The 26696-nt window shown below is 34.5% G+C and overlaps 1 pseudogene; it reads left to right on the forward strand.

The window, feature by feature from the left end:
- The first annotated feature begins 24720 nt into the window (after positions 1-24720).
- LOC114210602 (ADP-sugar pyrophosphatase pseudogene) lies at positions 24721-25382 on the forward strand (annotated as a pseudogene).
- Positions 25383-26696: the final 1314 nt, after the last annotated feature.

A 26696-nucleotide genomic window follows, 5' to 3' on the forward strand; every position in this document is an offset into this window, starting at 1 on the left:
GTCCCACCCCCAGCTTAGCCACTGGAGCGACGTCCCTCAGTGGAGCCGACTTCTAAAAGTTCTGATTTTGTGCTCTGCAGCTCTATTACTTGCCAGAAGCGGCCAACGGAGGCCCCCTCCCCCACCGTCTATCCTCCCGAATATTGCCTCAGATTCACTTCTCCGCACGTCCTACCTTCCAGTAAGTGGTCGCTTTTCTGTTCAGAGAGTTGTTGCTATTCTTTTCTTCAATCTCCTGTTGAGTTTGTAGGTGTTCAGGATGGTTTGATCTCTATTCAGCTGAATTCCTGAGACCAGATGAAATCCAGGTCTCCTACTCCTCCGCCATCTTTCTCCTACCCCCTGATTTCTATGTATTCTTATTTGGTTTGGTTTGGTTTTATTTCCTCTTTTCTGTTGGTAAATGCATGGGTCCCTGTTATAGTCTTTTCCTGAAAAAATAAGACTAAAAAGGTGAAAAGAAGGGAAATATATACAAATTTATCCAAAGATGAGAATATATGGCAAAATACAAGGTAAGAGAGCAAGTGAAATTTACTGGATTATACATCTATTTTTTTTTACTTTATATCTATTTTAAAATAAAGAAAATATAGTGACAGTTTAAGTAGTTCCTGAGACAATGTTTTGATTATATGAACTTTGTTCATTTTTATTAAGATCAGTATAATTTAAAGTTGAAGCCAACATGAATGAGAATGAATATGGGTCTCTGTGGTTCAAGGAGGAGTGATTCCTCTGGGCATTAAAATTTATGTGACAAAAAGATCATCAGGGTTTTCCATAGATATTCATGCTCCTAATAATAAATAAGGTTGTTCTTGGGGTGCCTGGGTGGCTTAGTTGGTTAACCATCTGACTCTTGATTTCTGCTCCAGTCATGATCTCAGGGTCCTGGGATTGAGCCCCAGGTTGGGCTCCATGCTCAGCATGAGTTTGCTTGGATTTTTTTCTCTCCTTCTCCCTCTGTCCCTCTCCCCACTTGCACCATCTCTCTCTCTCTCTCTCTTTTTCTCTCTCTCAAATAAGTAAATCTTTAAAAAGAATAAATAAGGTTGCTCTTTATTAACACTTATTCACCTATCTTATTATTAACATTAATGACTGGTTGTAATTGAGAAAAATTAATATCTAGCATTATGAAATGGCAAAGGTTTTTGTTCTTTCTTTGCTGTTGTTTGGTTGGTTATTGTGTTTGTTTTTTGCTAAACTCTGATGTTGGCTCATTTTTTTAATGGCAAAGTTCACTAGAGAGAGAACTAAGAGAGAGTAAATAATCTTTTGAAAGAAATTATAACTGTGTCATCCCAGAGAAAATTAAATATGATGAACAAAACCCCAAAAAGTATACTGGTGCACTGTGGATTGATCTAATCTTAGCAGGGGAAATTCAATAGCCTGCATCAGATGATGTTGACTTTATTATTTTCTTTAAATATGTGGTTTACTCTTAAATTTATTCCCAGGTCTATGTAAGATATCAGTATTTATAAAAACTTCAGTTATTGAGATTGTTAACTTAGTGGTAGGGATGACTATATGAACCTGATCTTATTTTCTTTCAAATCAGCTCTTCCTTATATCATATTTGATTGAGAATTACTTTTCACACATTTCTATTATAATTTTTAATTGTGTATGTTATTAGTAAGGATGATGTGATTTATTCATATGGGAAAATCTTTAATTTAGAATGAATATAAAATTATTTAAATATGACTCAAAAATACTACATATTTCTCAAATAGGCCTATCTTGGAAAAATACAAACACATTTTTAAGAACACACCTGTGGTTTATTGTTTGTTTTGTACTGCTCTCTGTTGTTTCAGATATTAATATTTTTTATCCACATGAATGAATCTCTGAGGGTGGTCCTGCAGCTTCAAAACCCAAATATGGTTTTCATCAAAGAGTAGAATCCAACCCTCTGAGTGGAAAATTTCATCTAGTCAATTTCTCGCATGATTTGTGTTTAGCTTACTCAGGAGATTTTAAGTGGCACAAGAAACCACTGAAACAGTAATTCCTGGGAAAAAAATGCATTATACATTATTTGTTCTGCCTTCAATAAGTGACTTTATTCAGTACAGCATTTGGGAAGACACATTTTTTTAATAGTCTTCTTACTTTGTAATATCTTGGGGAAAATAAAAATGGTAGACTTTTAAAAGTGAAGAAATAAATATAAAGTCAACCATATAAAAATGAAGAAACTGTTTATACATTCAATTGGCGTTGGAACTACAAATTCATTTTAGCTGTATTATTTATCACTAACATTAAGTAAAGTGGAAAGTTACGGGGTTTTTTGGGGGGTTTCTTGTTTGTTTGATTTTAGATTCTATTCAAGTGAGTTTAATTACAATATCACAAATGGACCATGGAGCGACATTTCAAATCAGACTCTTATTATTGTAGAAATAAGACTATAATGTGGGCCTCATGTGTGGTTTGAAATTTCTAGTAGCCATATTTAAAAAGGTAACAAGAAAAAAATGATTTAAAAAAGGTAAACCAGTATTTCCAAAATAATGCTGTTCAATATGTAATCAATTTAAAAAAGAAAATCTCTTTTGATGAAATGATTTTTAATTAAGTCTTCACAATCCATTGAGCAGTGGAAGATTAGAATTTAAAAGATGGTGGATTAGGATCCTAAATTCACCAGATCCAATGGATACAACTAGAAAATACACACATCTGTGTAAATAACCCAGAAAACAACTTGGAAACTGCAGAACGGACTCTTCACAGCTACGTGCAGATAACAGGCCACACTGAAGTAGGTAGGAAGGACGGAAACACAGTTGGGAGCCATAAGGACCAGTGGAACTGTCTCTGGGTGGGAGAGAAGCCATGGATGAAGAGAGGGGAGAGTACTGGACCCTCATACCAGGCACTCCAGGCACAAGAACCTATATGGTGAAGATGGATCCCCATAACTTGGGCTTTGTAAAACAGAAGGGCCTAAAAATCAGTGAGGCTTACCACCTGGAACTTTAAAAGTCAGTGGGCTCAGCTATGGGAGAGGTAGGAGGGCAGTAGGAAACTGAGTCCTTGCCCTTAAAGGGACAGCACAACAAATAGCCCCAAGGAAATATGGCATACAAGCAGCAGTTTGGAAAACAAACAAAACACCTAAGGTATACAGGAAGATTTATTTGCTAATCTCAGAATGATTGTTAGAGGGGCAGGAATCTTTGGGATTTTCAGGAATTTCTCTGAGAAAAGAAGAGCTGGTGAGCTCCATTTCTCTCCCATGCCCCCTAGCCTAAGGATATGGACACCTACAGGAACCAACATATCACTAAAACTCTCCATCTAGCTTGCTAACAATGAAGAAGAAAAATGAAGAAACTGTTTATACATTCAATTGGCATTGGAACTACAAATTCATTTTAGCTGTATTATTTATTACTAACATTAAGTAAAGTGGAAAGTTATGGGTTTTTTTTGTTTTTTTGGGGGGGGTTCTTGTTTGTTTGTTTTTAGATTCTATTCAAGTGAGTTTAATTACAATATCACAAATGGACCATGGAGCGACATTTCAAATCAGACTCTTATTATAGTAGAAATAAGAATATAATGTGGGCCACTCTTATGTTCTCCTGTGGACCTAACCTTTCCAACCCCCTCAAGCCTCCACAGTTTTTCCAGGAAACTGCAAGTCTATTCCTGCCGTGGACCAGTGCAGACCTTACTGACATCATGAGCCCTGCCCTACATTCTCCTATAGACTTGCCTCCTCAAATACACCCTTGGCTAGAGCCCATCCAAAATGGTGCCACAAGCCTAGCAGTGTGCAAGCAGCCCCAACAGGGGCCATCACCACTCCAAAGTGACTCCTGACCCAGAGAGTGGGACGGAGCTAATAAACACACACACACTAGTCCAACTGCAACTCCAGGAGTGGGTGGGGAACAGACCATGGATGAGGCTATAGGCCCTGCCCACCGGTGAAAGCTCTCAAGGGACAACACAGAGAATGCTTCCTGCAACTCAGTTGTACTGAATTTCTGGCAAATGACTGATTTAACCCAACTCAAGCCCAAGGCATCCCAGACTGGTCCACTAACAACACAGAAACCAAACCCTGCTCACAACAGGCCAAGGGAGCCATTGTAGATGACTGGACTGAAGGCAATCACAGCTCAGCCACAAGGGTAGGGAACACACAACACACATGGGAAACACCCTCAAGCCCCAGGCTCTGGTGAACAGGGACCACTGCACTGCAGGGCACTACAGGTCCTCTTCATAAGGCCAGTACTTTCAGGAGCAAGATATATAGCTGACTTTCCAAGCACAGAGAAACAGATACAGAGCTAAACAAAATGAGAAGATAGAGGAATGTGTCCCAAATGAAAGAACAGGGCAAAATCACAGTAAGACAGGTAAAGGAAATGAAGCTAAGTAATATGCCTGATAGATAATTTAAAGTAATGGTCATAAAGATACTCACTGGACTTCAGAAAAGAGTGGAGGACTTCAGTGAGACCCTCAATAATGAGATAGCAAATATAAGAAAGAACCAATCAGAGATGAAGAACTCAATTACTAAAATTAAAAATACACTAGATGGGATAAACAGTAGACAAGAGGAAGCAGAAGAATGGTTAAGTGACCTAGAGGATAGAGTAATGAAAAGCAATCAAGCTGAACAGGAGAGAGAAAACAATTAATAATTTAAAAAATGAAAATAAACTTAGGGAACTCAGTGACACCATCAAGTGTAAAAATATTTGCATTATAAGGATCCCAGAATGAGAAGAAAAGGAGAAGTGGGCAGGAAATTTATTTGGAGAATAATATCTGAAAACTTCTCAAATCTGGGAAGGAAACAGAAATCCAGATCCAGGAGACAGAGAGCCCCCAACAAAATCAACCCAAGGAGGTCCATACAAAGACACATAGTAATTAAAATGGCAAAAAAGTACTGATAAGGAGAGAATTTTAAAAGCAGCAGGAGGAAAGAAAATAGTTACATGCAAGGGAAACCCCATAAAGACCATCAGCTGATCTTTCAGTGGAAATTTTGCAGGCCCGAATAGAGGAGTAAAGAATGGGTTCGAACTTTAGTGGCTATTAACATAATATAGACTACTATATGCAGAAGACGTTATATATAAACCTAGTGGTAACCACAAATCAAAACAGGTAATGATATGCATAAAATAAAGGGAAAGTAATCCAAGTATGTCACTAAAGAAAATCAGCAAACCACAAGAGAGGACAGCAAGGAAAGAGGAACAAAGAAGAACTACAAAGACAACCATAAAATAAGTAACAAAATGGCAATTAGTACACACCTGTCAATAATTACTTTGCATGCAAATGGACTAAACACTGAAAAAAAAAAGATATAGGGTTTTGGAATCGATAAAAAAGCAAGACTGAGCTACATGCTGCCTACAAAACACTCATTTCAGACCTAAAGACACATGCAGCTAGAAAGCGAAGGGTTGGAGAACCATTTACCATGCAAATAGAAATGAAAAGAAAACTGGGGTAATAATACTTATATTGTACAAAAGATTTTAAAACAAAGACTGTAACAAGAGACAAAGAAGGACACTGTATAATCATAAAGGGAACAATCCAAAAGGAAGATCTAACAATTGTAAAGACTTATGCACCCAACAGGAGAGCACCCAAACACATAGAGCAGCTAATAACAAACATAAAGGAATTGATAGTAATACAGTAATAGTACGGGTCTTTAACACCCCACTTACATAAATGGATACATCATCCAAACAGAAAATCCTCAAGGAAACATTGGCTTTGAATGACACATTGGACCAGATGAATCTAACATATACATTCAGAATCCAAAAAGAAACATCTGGAAAGAATACAAATATATGGAGGTTAAATAACATGTTACTAAACAATGAAGAGATCGACTGAGAAATCAAAGAAGAAATCAAAAAGTGCATGGAGACAAATGAAAATGAAAACACAATTGTCCAAAATCTTTGGGATACAGCAAAAACTGTTCTACAAGGGAAGTTTATAACAAGACAGGCCTATCTCAAGAAGCAAAAAAAAATTCAAATAAACCATTTAACCTTACACCTAAAGGAGCTAGAAAAAGAAGAACAAACCAGTAGAAGGAAGGAAATAATAAAAAAGGTAGAGCAGAGATAAACAAAATAGAAACTTCAAAGGAAAAAAAAATAGTAGAACAGATCAATGAAACCAGGAGCTGGTTCTTTGAAAAGATCAACAAAATTGATAACCAGACTCAGAGAAAAAAAGAAGAGAGGGGACACAAATAAACAAAACCAAAAATGAAAGAGGAGAAATAACAATTGACCCCATGGAAGTACAATTATAAGAGAATAGTATGAAAAATTATATGCCAACAAATTAGACAACTTGTAAGAAACAGATAAATTCCTAGAAACATATAACCTCCTAAAACTGAATCAAGAAGAAATAGAAAATTTGAACAGACCAAATACCAGCAGTGAAATTCAATCAGTACAAAAATCTCCCAACAAATAAAAGTCCAGGACCAGACTGCTTCATACGTGATTTCTACCAAACATTTAAAGAAAAGTTAGTACTTGTTCTTCTCAAACTATTCCAGAAAAATAGAGAAGAAAGAAAAGCTTCCAAATTCATTCTATGAGGCCAACATTACCCTGATACCAAAACCAGATAAAGACACCACAAAAAAAAAAAAAAAAAAAAAGAGAGAGAGAGAGAGAGAGAGAGAACTACAGGCCAATATCTCTGATGAACAGAGATGCAAAATCCTCAAGAAAATATTAGCAAACTGAATCCAACAATATATTTTAAAGAAAATCATTCACCATGATCAAGTGGGATTTATTCCTGTGATAAAAGGGAGGTTCAGTACTTGCAAATCAATCAATGTGGTACAACACAACAACAAGAGAAAGGATAGAAACCATATGACCCTTTCAGTAGATGCAGAGAAAAGCATTTGACAAAGTACATTTGTTCATGATAAAAACCCTTGACAGAGTAGGTTTAGAGGAAATATACTTCAACATAATAAAGCCATAGATTAAAAAAAAAAAGAAACATCTGTTCATGTCAAATGCTTCTGTTCATGTGTCTGTCCATTTTTAATTGGATTATTTGTTTTTTTGGGTGTTGAGTTGTGTAACTTATTTATATGTTATTTGTTCATGTCAAATGCTGCTTCTTGCCTCCACTTGCTTGACCACTTTAACTGCAGAGCTGTGTCAAGGGACGGAGCCATTGTAACGCAACTTTGAGTGATGTTTTCTTGGGTGTCTTAGGTCAGTACAGTAGTAGCTGATTTGGTTCCTGATGGCAAACCATGCTTTTTCTCCTTAACCCAAATCATACCCAGCAACAGCAAGAATTATTCATTTCTGGATTATTTATATTAACCCTATTCAAGCTTAACCAGTATAGTCCCTCGTCTCTCAAAGTGTCCCACAACCCTGGTGCCACATTGTGATGGTCTTATTAAATAAAAATACAAAGGCAGAGCTCATTTGACTGTGTCATTGATGCTCTTTATAAATTGGTCACATAACTTTCAGTTTTCTTTATGAAGACCAAAAAATGTAGAAACTGTATATAAAAAAGAGGAAAAAAATAAAGCTAATTTCTCTCTGCCATTCTTGAAAAAAATTTTTCTCTTCTTTCTTCCTTGGCATGCTTCAAGTACAACATATTCCCTTCCCTGAGAAATCTTCTAAAAATATAATGTATTTTTCTCATAAGAAACACTCAGTGGGGATCTAATCTTCTCCATCTTTTCTCCTTCCACTTTTGGCTCCAGAGTAATGGTGATGAGGTAAAGCATGTGGGGACTCAACTTAGTCATTTTGGTCTCACCTTTATATATAAAACCTGCTTCTTAGTTCAAAACCAGAGCTGCTGATTTGTGAAACTTCCAAACTCTTTAAGGAAGACTTCCACTAAGCAGAATGGCCTAGGTGGGTTTGAAGTCCTAGTACTTCTTTAGGGGTGAATTCCTGTTATGGTTTGAATTGTGTCTCCCCAAAACTCATATGTTGAAGTCCTAATGTCCAGTATCTCAGGAGATGACCTTATTTGGAAATAGGGTATTTGAAGGTGAAATTAGCTAGTTAAGATTAGGTCATACAGAAGTAGGATATTTGCCTCAGATTTTATTGTGTTTTTTTTTTTAAAGAAATGAAATGGTAGAGATACAAATAAAACCTTGTCACTATTGATTTTTTCTCTTTCCTCTGGAAGGGTAACCACAGTCTTAAAGTTGACATATACTGTTTATGTTCCTATTTTTATTAATGTAGCAACCATAAAATCAGTATCTATTGAGTTGTACCAATGTTTCTCAGTGTTTTGGGATTTTCTACACCCTGGGAAAATGTCCCATATGACTTAGATTGGATGAGTGAAGGACAAATATGAAAAAAAAAAAAAAGAGGTAGGAGTAGAGACCTGGTAGGACATCAGAATTCATTCTCAGGTAGGGTAATAAGAAAAGAGTACTCATGACAGTTGATGATCTAGACATTGTTCTATTAAAAGTGACCATGTCTACGTACATATCTATTGGAAAGTCATTGCATATCATCAATTACCTATCATATTTTGAAGAAAACTGCTATAGATGATTGATAAGTTTCAATATGATCCAGGATATTTTGTTGTTAACAAAAATCTGTCTACAAAACTTCAACCAGATGTGTAGAAGTATTCATGGTAATGGCTTGCCTGACAAATCTTGTATGTAGTACTAGTGAATTTAGATTTAGTTATCTGGCCAATGAGTAAACAAAATTCAACCTGTTATCTCTGTTGTCTTCCATTTGTTTGATTCATAATTTATCAATCACATTGTATAGTATATGTTCAGTAATATATGCAAAATCTTATTTTAGATGGAAATGTTTTTGTAGAGAAAAGAAACCAGAGAAAAAAGAACCAGTGTGAAGGCTAGTAAATCCCTCAAAGAAAGATTAGGTATGTACATCTGGGTATTGGTGTTTGAAACTGGAAAGTCTGAAAAGTGTTTAAAAATCAACAGGGAGTTTGACCAGCTGCCTATGAGCAAACAATAGATATGCTCCATAAGCTGAAGGATGAGTGAAACATAAGCTCAGAGGAATCATTAGAGCTAGGCATGGACACTCATTCAAAAGGAGGTAATGATAACATAAACTAGAAAATTAGAAAATATAAGATTTCACATTATTAGGAGTATAGAAAAAAAGACAAAATGATCAATACTAAAACTTAACAGTCCTATCAAATTTAGGGAATGGGTAGAGAGTTAATCAGCATAGAAGGAATATTCACAGAGATAAATAACTTAAATAGTTCTTGTATTTTAAGACAATACTGTGAGGAAGTTATGGAAAGAGGAAGCCATTTGAGTTAGCCATCACATTTATGGTATATTTACATACAGCTAGACTTTCTTGATCAAATCATGTAATGGTCAAACAGTAAAGGGCTGACACTCAGGTGATTCTGATGAGATTCTTCAGTGATACAAGCATGTACCAACATTATATCCATTTTGGGGGTGGTTACTCCATCTGAAGAAGTTGAAATATTTCCATTTTGGTCTGTTAATTAATATCCCATATATGGGGAGTTTTCTAGAAGAAAACCATTGTCACAAATGTTAGGATGCCCTTTGAATGGGCATATGAAAATAAAATGTAGTTTTGAAAGACTGGCTGTGACATCAGTGTTGCTAAATTTGCTTTGCCCAGTAAGCTCTGACTGTTACTTTATTTCAAGTTGAACATTATTGTAAAAGAAAGTTTTCTGAATTCCAACTTTAATAGTTACTCTAATTATTCAAAAGATTCAAAAGATTTAGGTTTAATTTATAATACTTTAATATTGGAATTCATTAAAAATTTGAAGTATGTATTAATCATTTAAATGAGAAAATTACTGAACACATTCATTTAAAAAATAATTCAACTTACTACTAACTCATTATTCATTATTAACTCTGAGTCTCCATTATTAGGATACAAATCTGAATACTATGCAATCAACTTGACTAACATGGAAAATGTTTAGGATAAATGGCTGAATTTTTCTAGAACATAACTTTTCATAGTAGATTAAAATACAGTATTAGTATTAGGAAATTCTGTTATTGAACAAATACACTCACAATATTAGATTTACTTTTACAGTGCAACCACTCTGGAAGTGGTTTGGCAGATTCTTATAAAGTTAAGCAACACTTATATAACACCCAGTAATCTGTTTTTAGATATTTACCCAACAGAAATGAAATTTATGTTCGACAAAAATCTTCCTAAAATTTCATAGTAGTTTGACCTATTATTGCCAAAATCTGGAAAGAAACTTTATTAGTAAATGAATAAACAAATTGTGATACATCCATGCAGTGAAATATTTATTTAGCAATGAAAAAGAAAAACCACTGATACATGCAACAGCATAAATTTCAAATATATTATGCTAGTGAAAAAGCCAGATTCAAAAGGCTACATTTAACATGATTCCAATTATATGGTATTCTGGAAAAGGAAAAATGGTAGGATCAACAACAACAAAACGAAAACATATAAAAACAGATTAGTGATTATTAGGAATTAGAAGTGGGTATAGGGATTGAAACACAAAGAGGCAGACTGCAATATTTTGGAGTGATGGAACAGTTCTGTATCTCAATTGCAGTGGTAACTATGCTTCTGAGTACTTTTTTCAAGATTTACAGAACTACATCAAAAAGAGTGAGTTTTGGGGTGCCTGGGTGGCTCAGTCGGTTAGGCATCTGCCTTCCGCTCAGGTCATTATCCTGGAGTCCCAGAATTGAGCCCCGCATCAGGCTCCCTGCTCAGCAGGGAGTCTGCTTCTCCCTCTGCCCTTCACCATACCCATGCCCTCTCTTTCTCTCAAATAAATAAATAAAATCTTTTAAAAAGAAGAGTTTAACTGTGTATAAAGTTATCCTTCAGAAAAAGAAAACTGTTTTCTCTAAATTTATCCCGATTGCTAAAATCTTCCTTTAAGAAGAAAAATGCTACACTTAAAATATTTACATGATATATCATAGTATATGTTTAAATGCCTTACTATTTTAACAAATTCAATTTAATATATAATCAGATATTAAACATTTTTCCTGATGTGTAAAGATTTTAAAACCAATGAATACACATATGTGGTCATTTTATCAAAAATCATGACCGTTGTTTAAGAGACCATTGGGTGGCACAGTTGGAAGAACAGAACATTTACAGAGAGAAATGATTTAAGTCTCAGTTCTGATGCATACTTGCTGTATGACATTGAAAGAACCATTTTGCCTTCCTGAGACTCAGTTTCCTTGTAAATGGAATCAAAATACTTGCTTTATTATAATAATTAAACAAGATAATGCTATCCAAGACTCTCAGTAAAAAATGTTTCCCAAAAATCACATCCTCCCTTTTCCTTAAAACTCTTTCCTGAAGAGATTTTAAAATCCCATGAGTTTATATGTTATTGGTAATGTTTTTAATATCATTTTTTATTTATTTAAAGATTTTATTTATTTGAGAGAGAGCGCATGTGCGTGAGCAGAGGGAGAAGTACAGGGGGAGGGAAGGAGAGAATCTCAGGCAGATTCCCACTGAGCATGGAGTCGATTTGGGTCTCAGTCTCACAACCCTGAGATCACGACCTGTGTCGAAACCAAGAGTTGGAGGCTTAACTGACTGAGCCATCCAGGCACTCTGTATATATCTTTTAAAAGGGCCTGGAAATATGGACAAACAGCAATATTTACATGAAAGAGTCATTTATAAGCTAGTATTTACAAATCAAATATTATCCTTGACAAAATTTATTTTAACCAACTGTGCTTTATCCTGATAAGCTAATATAATTTAGCAGCTTTTGACTCCAATGTAATTACTATAAAGTAGAAGTTCCGTAATGGAAATTTAAATATACTTAAATAACTATGCACAATCATAAGTGAACAGAGATTCCTGATCTCAATAAAATATTTTTTTCTGAAACTACATTTAAATTTTCTGTTACTTATTAAAAGAAAAGAGCCCCTAAACTTGTTTACAAAATGTTTACATTATTTTAAGTGGAACTATATATATATATACTTTGTACAAGAATCTCAGAAACTTCTCTATTACCTTTACCTTGAGAAAAACTTTGAAAAAACAGGCAGCAAACTCAATGTAATACCTCTACTATCACTGTATCCAGGGAGTGTGAAATGCTAAAGAAGGAGAGAAGTGGTAGGAGGTATCAAGTCAGGGAGATATAAGAAAGACTCGGAACATGTTGGATTTCCATGGTCATTTTAAATAATTTGGCTTTATCTCTTAAAGACACAAGAAGCCATCATATTGAAAACATTTCAACAGACAAGGGACACTTTATTATTACAATAGCTGTCATGTTAAGAATAGACTCTAGGGGAACAACAGCAAAAATCAGAAAGGCCGGTTAGGAGGCTATTGTAATAATTCAGGTGAAAGAGGATGGTGCCTTGACCAGGAGATTTAAAAGATTAACCAATTACTGAGGAGAAACTATGTGGAATAGTGAAAAGTTTCTTAATGGTCTATATGAGGAAGTATATGATGTGGGAGAGAATGCAGGGGCAATAAAGAGACTAGAGAAATACAAGGGATATAAATATAGGAGTCATTAAATACTAGATGCTTATATGCAGTTAAGTAACAACAACAAAAAAAATAAGACAAAAATATGCAGAACAAACTTCACAATGAATGTCACTTCAGGAGACCTGCCTACCATAATTAAAAGTGACACACTTGCCCACTAACACTTCCTCCAGCCAGGTCCAGATGTCAGAATGGCATGACTCCCATCAATACTGCCAGATTTGTGGGCTCTGGGGGCCAACCCAAAATGGTTTTGAAGATTATTCTAAGAATAGAGGAAGTTACCAGAAAACAGTAGCAAAGTATGTTTTTCCCTGAAGATTTCCAGAGTGAATTTTGCAAAAACTTTTGAGTCTCTGTGAAAATATACTCCGTGTTCTGTTTCTGAACATTTTAAACCCCTTGAGACCTGTAGGAATTGCTAACAAGCTCTTAGCTGTCTCCATTGCACTGTATCATTTTTAGAAAGACCAATTTGTTGCATCTCTGGGCAATGTACTCTATACAAATATCTCTATTTTATGTTTCTTTCCTAATTTGTCTCAGTATAGCCTGTGAACAATTGAAGTTCTTTGGCCTCCATCAGGTAGAAATAGGGAAGTCAAGATGCTCTATTTCCAACACATGATTTTCCCATTAGTTTCAAGCTGTTCCATATTCTGTTATAGGAAGTTTTCTAGTGAAAAGTGAAGGCTATTTATAGCTTTTATATTGTACAATTGTTGCAGCTGTTTATGGTTAATCTAGAGATTTTTAAAAAGTGGGCTATTTAATGTTTATAATGTATTATAATTGTATGTAAACTACATCTCCATTATTTCTATAACTTTTCTATTTTTTTATTCAACTCTGACAAAAAAATACAATCTAAATTTAATGATTTCTCTAAAAAGTAGTGGTAATGAAGTATTCTGTAACAGAATATATGAAAAACTTAAACCCTTTTATAAATAAAAATTAAAAATATAAGTGAATGAAATTCCCAGATCATAGGTAGTATAGGGATAGAAGAACAAGTGAAACAAAAGAAAAAAAGATAGCACGAGGGGAAGAATGAAGGGGAGTAAGTCAGAGGGGGAGATGAACCAGGAGAGATGATGGACTCTGAAAAACAAACTGAGGGTTCTAGAGGGGAGGAGGGTTGGGGGATGGGTTAGCCTGGTGATGGGTATTAAAGAGGGCACATTCTGCGTGGAGCACTGGGTGTTATGCACAAACAATGAATCATGGAACACTACATCAAAAACGAATGATGTAATGTATGGTGATTAACATAACAATAAAAAATTTAAAAAAAGAAAAAAACAAGAAAGGAAAGAATGAAGATAAAAGCAAAAATCGACAATGTAGAGATAGGAAAACAGTTGATATATAATTACTAAATAAAAGATGATATTTTGAGGAAAAGTTCACAAAAAAGACCAATAACAAGATACCTTAAGGAAAACAAAGTAAACATAAGTAATAAAAATAAGAAAGGATAAGGGGGGGAGTAATCATTAAAATTGAATACATTGAAAAACAATATTATTCTGCAATATATTTGAAAGATGAAATGGGAATTTTCTAGGGAAATATGATTTGTCAAAATTGACAAATTCTACGGTGGTGCAGCCACTGTAGAAAACAGTAGGGAGTCATCATGAAATACTAGATGCTTACATGCAAGTAAGTAACAAACAAACAAACAAAAAAGACAAAAATATGCAGAACAAACTTCACAATGAATGTCACTTCAGGAGACCTGCCTACCATAATTAAAAGTGACACACTTGCCCACTAACACTTCCTCCAGTCAGGTCCAGCTGTCAGAATGGCATGACTCCCATCAATATTGCCAGATTTATGGGCTATGGGGGCTAACCCAAAATGGTTTTGAAGATCATTCTAAGAATAGAGAAAGTTACCAGAAAATAGTAGCAAAGTATGTTTTTCCCTGAAGATTTCAGGGAAGATTGAGGAAGGTTCCTCAAAAATTAATAACAGAATTACCATATGATCCAGTAATTCCACTACTGGTCATTTATCCAAAGAATACAAAAACACTAATTTGAAAAGATAAATGCACCCCTATGTTTATTACAGAAAAATTTACAATAGCCAAATTATGGAAGCAACCCAAGTGTCCATCAACAGATGAATTGATAAAGAAGATGTGAGATATATATACACAGAATAGTACTCAGCCATAGAAAAGAACAACAACACGGATGGAGCTAAAGAGTATTATGCTAAGTGAAATAAGTCAGAGAAAGACAAATACCATACGATTTCACTCATATGTAGAATTTAAGAAACAAAACAAACAAAGGAAAAAAGAAACAAACCAAAAAAACAGACTCTTAACTCTAGAGAACAAACTGATGGTTACTAGAGGAGATGTGGGCAGGGGGATGGGTGAAATAGGTGATGGGATTAAGAGCACACTTATCACGCTGAGCACTGCGTAATGTATAGAATTGTTGAATCACTATATTGTACAATTGAAACTGATATAACACTGTATGTTAACTATACTGGAATTAAATTTAAAATAAAGTAAAATAAAAAAGTGACCCTAGTATACGTCAAAGGCCTAAATAGGCCTTGTAATTTCTATGTAAGAATAGACAAGTTTATCAAGAAACTTCCCTACAATAAATCATCAAAGGAAAACTCCCATCAGAATTTCAAAGACTAGATAGTCCCAATGCTTTTCAAACTTTTCCAGCTCATAGAAAATAAAGGAAACCTTCTAATACTTTTTGTGAATATATTTATACCTAAACATGATAGAATTAAAAATGAAAGTTATAGCCAATATCACTTATTAATATTAATTAAGAAGTTCTAGAAATAAGGGTGCCTGGGTGGCTCAGACGTCAAGCGTCTGTCTTCGGCTAGGGTCATGATCCCAGGGTCCTGGGATCAAGCCCCGCATCGGGCTCCCTGCTCGGCGGGAAGCCTGCTTCTCCCTCTCCCACTCCCCCTGCTTGTGTTCCCTCTCTCGCTGTGTCTCTGTCAAATAAATAAATAAAATCTTTTTAAAAAAAGTTCTAGAAATAATGGCAAACAGACTACAACACCTCATTAGAAACTAATATGCTATAATCAAGTGGAATTTATTCTAGGAATACAATGTTAATTCAATATTGGGAGATCCACTAATATAAAACACCATATGTGTTGGAGACCCCCAAGACCAACCCTTGTTTGGATGATTTGCTAGGAGGACTCACAGAATAAGCATATAATCATATTCATAGTTATGATTTATCATAGTGAGAGAATAGAAAAGAAAATCAGCAATAGGTAAAAGGCATATGAAGAAAAATCCAGATGAAACCAGGTACAAGTTTCCCAGAGTCCTTTTCCAGTGAAGTCACACAGACCATACTTAATTCTCTCAGCAGCAAGTTTTGACAACATTTGTGAAATATTGTCAACCAGAGAAGCTCATCAGGGACTGAGTGTCCAGGGTTTCTGTGACAGGCTGGTTACACCGGCATCTTCTGTCTAGCATTTATCAAAATTCCAAACTCCTATAGGAAAATAAGGGAGTTCATGTAAACCACATCGCTTGTGCAAAAAGTTTAGGCAATAAGACACTCATCCATTAGAGTGATGATGATCCTCCCAAAATCCAAGCTCCTACATGCCAGCCAAGGGTCAAACTTACAGACAGGTTTTTCAAAGAACAGTAATAAGGTCTGCTATGTTAATCCTTTTCTATACATTATATTAATAGATCTAAAGAAAAAATTATCTGATTGTCTCCAGAGATGATGGAAAGACCTTTGCATAATTTATAACCCAATCCTGGTAGGGAGAAAAAAAATTCAAGGATATAATAATTGGTGTTTAATTTTTTAACATGACACATGTAATTTATATAATCTTAACCCTAAAACCTGTCTGTATCTTACTAAGACGCAGAAACATGAATGATATTCCCAATAACATAAAAAGAAGAAGAAAAGGGTATCCTACTCTCCACATTAATATTCAATACACTGGTGGCTGTTAGTCAATTCAAAAGTCCAAACCATAAAACACTGGATGCAGACTGGTTCATTAGTGAATTCTACCAAAAATTTAAGGAATTGTACCAATTCTCTACAATCTCTTTCAGAAGATAGAAACAGAGGGAATACTTCTAACTCATTCTTTGAGGCCAGCATTACTCTGATACCAAAAGCAGACAAAAACATTATAAGAAAACTCTACATAAACATCTCTCATGAACAAAGATGTAAAAATTCTCAACAAAATATTAGCAAATTGAATTCAACAATATATAAAAATAATTTTATACCTGACAAAAATGGGATTTATCCTAGATATGTAAGGCTTTTTCAGTATTTTAAAATCAGTGACTGTGATCCATAACATCAACAGGATAAAAAGAAAAATCACAGGATCATATCAACAGATGCAGAAGAATTATTTGACAAAACTAACTATTCATTACACTTAGTAAACAAGGAATAGTGGGGCACCTTCCTCAACCTGATAAAAAATATCTACAGAAAAAGCCTATAGTTAACATCATAATTACTGGTAAGAAATTCAAAGTGTCCCTGCTAGTGCAGTAAGACAAGAAAAGGAAACAAAAGGTATACTGATTTAGAAGGAAGACATAAAACTCTCTTTGCCATGACATGATTTTCTATGTAGAAATCTGAAAGAATGACAAAAAAATTCCTTGAGTTAATAAGGTTTATAGTAAAGTTTCAGTACACAAAGTTAACATATAAAAATCAATTATTTTTCTGTATACCATCAATGAACAAGTGGACTTTGAAATTAAAAACACAATATCATTTTCATTAGCACTCAAAAAATGATATAGTTAATGAATAAATCTAATATGTACAAAGTCAGTATAAGGAAAACCAAAAATGCTCTGCTGAAGGAAATCAAAGAACTATAGAGATATTACATGTTCATGGGTAAGCATGCTCAATAATGTCAGGATATCAGTTCTTCCCAAATTGATCTATAAATTTAATGTAATCCCAGTCAAAATATCAGCAAATTATTTTGTAGATATCAGCAAACTGATTTTAAAGATTATATGGAGAAGCAAAGGAACCAAAATAGCCAACACAATATTGAAGGAGAAGAACAGATAAAGACTAACATTTACCCACTATAAACTTACTATAAAGCTACAGTAATCAAGAGAGGGTGGTATTGGTGGAAAACAGACTAATCTATAAAACAGACTTAGCTTAGAAATAGACAACCATAATTATAGTCAACTAGTCTTTGATAGTAGCAGAGGCAATGCAATGGAGCAAAGGTATGCTTCCTCTCAATTTTGTGAACCCAAAACTGTTTAAAAAATAAAGTCCTTAAAAAATTCCAAAAAATAGGCCAGAAATAAAAAAAATATTTAAAAATACAAAAAAGCCTTACATATATGAAATAATATGTAACTTTCCTTATAATAAGGGAAATGTAAAAACTATACAGAGATATTTTTCACTTACAAGACTGGCAATATTTAGATAAGCTCAAGTTCTATAGTAGATCAATATGTAGTTAGTAGGTAGATAGGTAGATCATAGGTAGATAGATAGATAGATAGATAGATAGATAGATAGATTACAGCTCACTCTGTGGTGAGGCTATGTGGGAAAAGACACTCCTGTACATTGCTGAGGGATGCCGCATACCTAAGAAAGGGAATTTGGTAATATCGAACAAATCTATATATTTCCTTTAACCCAGTAATCTCACTTCCACAAATTTAACTAGGGGATATAACCTTATTTTAATATTTAAATAACAATATTTAATTTAATATATTAAATAATAATATGAAATAATAAGTTATTTAATATTAAATAATAAATATTTATAAAGTATAAATGTATAGATATAAAATATGAATATACAATGTTAAATAATGCTGATATATATATATATGCTATACAAGTAGAACCATATACTGTAACATTACTATATAATTGCAGCATTATTTGTAATTGAAAAACTATGGGAAATTAAATGCCCAAACATAGGAGATTAGCTAAATCAGCAACGTATATAGACACAATGATGTACTATGAAGCTGTAAAAATAATAAGGAAAATCTCTTTTGAACTACTGTAGCATGATCCTGGGGCATATTTTACACTTGATCTTAGCCAAAAGGCTGAGAAGCAATGGGGGGCATATTTTAAGTGGAAAAAATAATACTATGTTTCATGTTGTGTTAAAAAATAAGGGAGGTGGTAGGAAAATATATCTGTGGCTACTCTCTAAAAAATGAGAGGACTAAACCAGAGCTGCATAGGATTGCTTACCTATAGGTAGTTGGATGGAACATAGTGGGGGAAGAAAAAAGGAATGAAGGATGTCATATTGTGTCAATTTTATGCATATACACTTTGGTCTGGTTCTGATTATTGGAAGATTTTACATCGTGGGAGGGAGGGAAGGAGGAAGAGAGTAAGAAAGAGGGAGAGAGAGAGAGAGCGAGAGAAGAGAGTCAGTGCCTCTGAGAAACTGAGAGTCGGGGACAGGGAGAAGACAAAATAAATGAAAACTATGAACAGTTCTGGCAAAGGTACCATAAAAAATGGAATTCAAACAGAAATGGATGGACTACACTGAATTCACATAAATGACATAACCAACCTCACCCTGAAGAGGGTAAAAGAACTAATCCAAGTAAATCTTGAATACTGTATTTGGACTATATGCCCTCAAGTTAAACACAAACAAACTGTTAAAGAAATATTAAACTCTAAACTCTTTTTGTAGACTTCATGCTGGTAATCCTGAAACCTTTTTGTGCATTCTAAGATTGAGCAAGTGGCTGACTATATTGTGAATATCATGAATATATTAATGAGTAATGGGATCATATTTCTCACTGTTATGAGTCTATCCCATTTCCTCCCCCCCACCCACACACTTCTCTCTCTTTCTTTGGTGTACCATCTGTTTTTATTCTATTTGAATGTTTGGAATCTTTTCTTTTTGTCTTGTATGATTTAATAGTTATTTTTACATTTTTTTATTTCTGTGGAATATTATTTCTATTCATCCTTCCAAGTCTTGTCTTCCATTACATAATTACATTTAATAATTAAGAAATGGAATTCTTTTTAAGTTCTTTTTAAGTTCTAGTTATTTTCTGTTTATCCTATTAGTTTAATCAACAAAACAATTACATTTTTATTTGGATGTCTTTATTTTAAACTACAGTAGTCCCCCCTAATGCACAGAGGTTTTGATCCAAGACCCTCAATGAATGCCTGAAACCACAGATGGTATTGAACTCTATACATACTGTTTTTCCTCTACGTATATACCTACAATAAAGTATAATTTATAAATTAGGCATGGTAAGAGATTAACAACAATAACTAATACTAAAATAGGACAAATATAACAACACACTGTAATAAAAGTTATATGAATATGGTCTCTCTCTCAAAATATCTTATTGTACTGTACTCACCCTTCTTCTTGTGATGATGTGAGATGATAAAAGGCTTACGTGATGAGAGGAAGCGAGGTAAATGATGTAGGCACTGTGATGTAGTGTGAGGCTAATATTGACCTGACAATACATCAGAAGGAGAATCATCTGCTTCCTGACCATGGTTGAGTGAGTGTAACTGAAACCATGGAAAGCAAGACCACAGAGAAGTGGGGACTACTGTATTCTGGCCCCTTAACCAACTTCTGAGTTCTGTGGACTTTGTTTCAAAACGTGTAAGGTTGCTTACTACACAAGAATGTCAGTCTATAAATGTTTGTTTAGCAGGGGTAGATTAACAAAGGGGGAAGAAAGATATGCAGTGAAAAACAGGAAATTTACCATAACACCTTTAAGAAGTCAGGGGATCTCTTATGAAGAGTATTGAGGGGCCTACATTCTCAAGGTTCAGCAGGGATACATGTTCTTAAACCCAGCAGTATAAACCTTCCTCTCTACTGGTGGGTTCAATGAAAGGCTTTGGTTACTCCAATACTTGTGTGCAACAAATAGACAAAGATAGACTATCTCCTCACTTACTGATTTAGCTACTATCCTTGATAATCGGGAGACATAAGGTCTTCACAGTGGGTTCCCTTATAGAGTCAAAATGGTTTCCAAGTCACTGAGTTTGCTTCCAGTTCCACCCCCACTTTCTCCAAGTCTTACAAACAACAGCATCCTGTGTTGCAAACTTTTCTCAGGGATTTGAGAACTGAGTTCTACATGGTCTCTTCTTCATGTTCTCACAGTCAGTCATGATGATGCTATTACTGAGTTTCTTAGCAGAAACTGAGAAGTCAGAAGATCAACAACATGCAAATAAACCAAAATCCTGTGCCATCAAAATCCATTTATTCATTGACTCATTAACTCAAAAATATATGTGTTTACTTTGAGCAGGGAAGATTTTTGCATTTTAGGGAAAGGGCAAGAAAGAACTTAGCAAATGCATTTGTTCTCTCGGAGCTTACTTTTTACTAGGAGAGAGAGATGGACCATAAAAAAAAAAAAGAGTTAAAATGTACAATAATTTGACTAATGGCAAGTGTGATGGAGAAAAACCAAGCGTAGGAAAAGATTAAAGAGGACAAGGATGGAGGTGGGGTGTGGTCAAGGAAATTTTCACTGGGAAGTGACAATTGGGAAAACGCTTGAAGGAAGATAGGAAAAGCATGTGGACCCTGAGAATGAACAATCTTCTAATGAAAACCTGGGTCAAAGAAGAAGGTAAACTTGAAATTAGAAAATTTCTGGAAATTAAAGAAAGAATAACATCTTTTGTATAATCTAAAGAATATAAGTAAATCTAAGTTTAAAATGTTTCTTATTTTTTTAATATTTTATTTATTTGAGAAAGAGAGAGCACGAGCAGGGGGAGGGGCAGAGAGAGAAGGAGAAGCAGACTGCCCATTGAGCACAGAGCTTGACCTGGTGCCTCGAACCCAGAACCCTGAGATCAGGACCTGAGCTGAATCAGCCACTTAACCAACTGAGCCCCCAAGCACCCCTAAAATGTTTCTTATATAAACAAGATGCTGGTGCACCTGGGTGGCTCAGTCAGTTAAGCATCTGACTCTGGATTTCAGCACAGGTCATGATCTCAGAGTTGTGGGATCCAGCCCCACATAGGGATCTGTGCTCAGAACGGAATCTGCTTGATATTCTCTTTTTCTCCCTCTCCTCAACTTCCCGCCCCCGCTAGCGCACATTCCCTCTCTCTCTCTGTCTGTCTAAAATCAATCAATCAATCAATTAATTAATAAAAGACTGAGAAGGAAAAAACATATGTAATCACAAGAGAACAAAGACTAAAGAACTATATAGTAATTTAGAGAAACTTAGAGAAAACGAATCATGCTCAAGAAATGACTGAGTGGATGCAAAAAGATGTAGAACACACAGACATATAATAATAACCATATCACCCACCAGTAAGTATTTTTTAAATACCCATTTGTAAACAAAGTGCCAGGTTCATATAATTTAGGGGGTGTTTTAGTTAATTTTCACTGAACAAAAATATTCAATGCTACAGAAATGTTTAAAGCCCACTAAAAATGATGTCAGTCCATCATTAGGGTAACATTACAGCTTGACAAATAGAGTACACAAAATGCATAGGGAAATTTTAGTGAGCTTAAATACAAAAAGTATGAGTAAAATAATGGCAAATTGAAGTCAGTAATGTTTAGATAAAATAATTCATCATGATCAACTAATGTTTATTTCAAAAATGCACAATTAAAAAAATAAGCATACTTAAGGCCTAAAAAAAGTATTTTATGCATTTGGGTGAATATTGCAAATAAAAATTTAAGTGAAATTGGACTATAAGAAAGAATGACCTAAGTGTCTGGATACAGAGTAAACCTTCCCAGGTCACACAAGTTTCTCTGTGCCTCCAGCTATCATGTCGGCTATTCTGGGGATACCAAGATCTCTCCAAGGGATTTCTTATAGATTTCAGCAGTATTAATTAAATATACAAGATTGATGGGAAGAAGAAAAATCTCTGGATATCATGAAACAGATGATAATGCCATGCCTAAAAGCAAGAGTGTCATTTATTCAAAAAATACTTTCAAAATATTGTTTTAATATAGCTACTCCTACCTTTAAAGCTAAATCAAAAAATAAGAACACACCTAAAATATTTAGAAAACTAAAAATGCAACTTTTCCGTCGATTTTCTGCATTTTTCAAACAAGAATTTTTAAGATAAATCTGGATTTCACATTGTTTGTAAAGATAATTACTTCTTCAGTTATAAATGAAATTCCATTAACTTAAAAGAAATTATCCCTAAAAACGTAAAAGAAAACTTAAAAACAAAAACAAAAACAAAAAAAACACAATTTAACCACATCAATTATATTTCATTTTGACATATCAAAATGTACCCAGAAACACAGCTTATTATCATAGTGCTCACAGTATTGTGATATTTCCACTTTATCTACACTAAGCCACTTTTATTTTTCTATATGTTCTTCATAGTCATTATATTTAATGTATGCATAATGGTTCACATTGTGATGGATGATGATTTAACACTTTCATGTTAGATAATTGCATCATTTTAATTTAAAAATTTTATTTAGTATGTATCATTAACTAACATCTTTATGATAATTTACTTTTTATTTCCATTGAATTATTTATTTAAAATAGGGAAAAGGATAAAAATAATTTATTGAATTATGACTATTATAAAAATAAGTTAATTATAATATCAATAAGAATGAACATCTTGTGATTTTTTCTATATAATGACATTAGTTTTACAAAATTGTAGAAAAAAGGTTATGTTATACAGGTTATAAATCCTACTTGTGTGGAATATGTATTCTATTTTCACTGCAAGATTTCTTAAATTAGATAACTTTAAAAACTGTGTACTTTAGATAGCATAAAATGATATGTCAAGTTTGTGTTAATTTTCATATTTTATTATTGTTAAATGAGCATCAATGCTCTTGACTTTCATATCCTTTGGGACTGAGAATTATTTTTTAAGTTGTTTATTATTATAGGTAGACAAATTGCATTTTCCTAAATAATTGGATTCATCCAAAGTCAGTTGCATTTTCCTAGACAAATGAATTATTAAACCAAAGATTTGAATCGGTAAAAATTGTCTGCCAAACAATCAGTATTATTTTAAAACGCATTTTATTTTGTTCATTGGACACTTTGAATTTTTACTTCTTAGTTGTAGAGCATGAAAATGTTTATCTTATTAAAAGATGCATGTCTCTTTGGAATTAGATTCTTTAGAGAATGACATTTTAATTAGTATAACATATGAGCCCTTACAAGGCTGATTTTCAACAGATCAAGTTAAATTAAATAACAGAGACAGGTACCGTATGGTAAGGTACCTAGGAGAAATTACAGTACACTGCTACTCTTATTGTAATGATTTTTTATGCTCATTCCTATAAGAAAAGAAGATGAAATAAGGAATCATTATGAACAAAGAAAAAACCATGATAGAAGACAGTATTAGATTTAACTAAACCTATCCTCTTGTGCTTTTCTAATTTAAGCATTTGTGAAGGACTAATATGACTAGAATATGGTAAAATCATATAGAATATAAAAAACCTCTTGGTCTTATACCTCCAGTGTTTCCAACTCATTAGTGCCAGAATTATTTTATAAGGTAGAAATCTGCTTTAAAAATGCAGAAGGCCTTTGTCTGATTTTAAGTAACCTTACCTATCTCAATTGGTATGAATTTCTTCCTCGGCTGTTCTTATACCAGACTGTGGACTCAAAACACTCGAAACCTCCCTTCATTTCTGAAAAGGTCATGCCTCGGGGCTTTGCATTTTGCAGATTCTTCTTAAGATGTCCTTTCCCATCTGCGTTGTTTCCTATTGCTCTTCTAACAAACTACCACAGATTTAGTGGCTTAAAACAACACAAATTATTGTCTTAAAATTCCAGAGAAGACTAAAATGGTTTGGCAGGGCTGTGAAAGGCTTCCAAGACTGTTGCCTCGGGCTCGTCCTTTCTTTTTTCATTCTCTTTCCCAAAGAGAATGCCCCAAACCTTGGTCATGAACTTCTTGCCTGAGGACGGTGAAGACTGACTGGAAAATGGAAAATGAAAAACCAAGAACCAACCAATTCTGAAAATACCAAACAGGCTATTATTTCAGAGGAGTTAATTTCAGAAGGAAAATGGGTCAAGCTCGAAAAATCAATGTACATGGATCTTACTGGTAAAACTAGAACTTGGGCAACTGTGAAAAGTACAGCCACGAGAGGGCAGTTGGTTGATGGTATGGCAGTTGTCTCACACTGCAAAGAACTGTTTATGATGAATGTGTTATTCTGGGAAAACAGTTCTGCCTGCCACTGGGAGGCTAATGCCTCGAATTCCCCACAGGTCTCGTAGATGTTAATGAAAACCCAGAAGCAGCTGCTTTTCTGGAACTTGAGAAAGAACTTCAAGCCACTTCTGGCTATGAAGTGATGTTGACTATTCTCCAGCTGAATGTATGGATCCAGGTACACACACTTTGTGACAGTGACTTAATGGAGATGATGCTGAAAATGTAAGACGTAAGCCAAAGCCGCGGATGGAGACTTTGTGGAAGTGATGTCTCTACCAAAAAAAAAAAAAAAAAAAATGATCTGCTAAAGAGACTCCATGCTCTGGTAGCTGAAGAACACCTGACAATGGATGCCAGCGTCTATTACTATGCTCTGCTGCTGACATATGCAAACACAAAGCCATGTAAAGTGTCCTTCCTAAAACTTTAAGGCCAAAAGACAGTGGCCATGTTTTTCAAAAGGAGATCGCCAGACCTCCTTCACTAAGACTTTGTATTCAGCTTAGTTTAATGTAGATTTTTAATTAACTTTTTCATAAAATTAAAGCAACAGAGAATGAAAAAAATCCATAAGTGGAGTGTCTGAAACAATGACTGAACATAAATATTAGAAGCTGGGAAGAAGCCAAAAAAAAAAAAAAGATGAGATCATGTTCATGAAATTATTTGTCAAATCTGGTTCAGCGCTAAGCTAGCATTGAAAACAGACGTTGTGGGAAAGATGTTCAATGCTAGTAGAAAAGGAGGTGTACTGTCTGAAGAGAAAGGGAAGTTAATGGGAATAAGAGACACCTATGTCATTCTAGGATTTTTGCTTAAAATAAAGTTGATGAAGAATGGGAACAGGGCCCTATGATCAGCTTGAGTATGGGAAAGGTACCCGGAAACCCAGTTTTAAGGCAGAGAGGTATTTTGCAGCTTGAGGGATGGAAGAAGTCACTAGCATCTTCTGAAGGTATATAAGAGTAAACACATATTCCAAACCTCTTACACATGGATGCTGGCAATGGGCAACAGAAGACATTTACCTATAATAGGAAGCCTTGAAGACAAGTTAGACCTTTGAGACCCTAATCCATAGAAAGCTACTTATGAATGACATTTGGAACTGCCTCTTAGATTTAACACTTTTTTCTATCCATTTGTTTATCTAACACAATATACCACGTTACCAGGCTTAGATGATTATTCGCCATCAGACTTCATTTTTGAACAATTAAATCTCACCTTCTTGGTATATTTGAACTTCACTGTAGTTGACGATTCCTAAAATTGACTGTAAAACAGGGCTATGCCTCTACCGTTATTTAATTTCTAGTGTCGGATTCAGGCTCCTGCAGGGAGATTGAAACCAGTCAGGATTTCTTAGCAATCTGAAAATAGTTGAAAAAAGATCTTTTTTAAGATTCTTCCTTGTGTCAGAATTGGTGCTTTACCCCCATGCAGTTCCAACACCTGTTTGCACCTAAGACTACTTACCTGTGGTCATCTTCTCTGCCCCAACACTTATAATTCCAGCAGGCTTCTTACTTTTTCCAAGGAAGAAGCAGAGGTAGCCTAGGGATGATTTCACGTTCTGTGGACAATGGGCCAAACAAATAATTGACCAACTGAGAAACAATAAAACCTTTTAGAATCAAACACTTTACCTGTTTGCAGGGTAAATAGGGTTCTCTTAAAATTTAATTGAAACAGATATTTCTGTTCTGGACAAGCAGATCGGAAGCAAAATAAGGCATTTCTA

Source organism: Eumetopias jubatus, unplaced genomic scaffold (genome assembly GCF_037043125.1).
Source record: "Eumetopias jubatus isolate StellerSeaLion01/CBP00866 unplaced genomic scaffold, mEumJub1_p1.0 scaffold_14, whole genome shotgun sequence".
Classification (NCBI taxonomy): domain Eukaryota; kingdom Metazoa; phylum Chordata; class Mammalia; order Carnivora; family Otariidae; genus Eumetopias; species Eumetopias jubatus.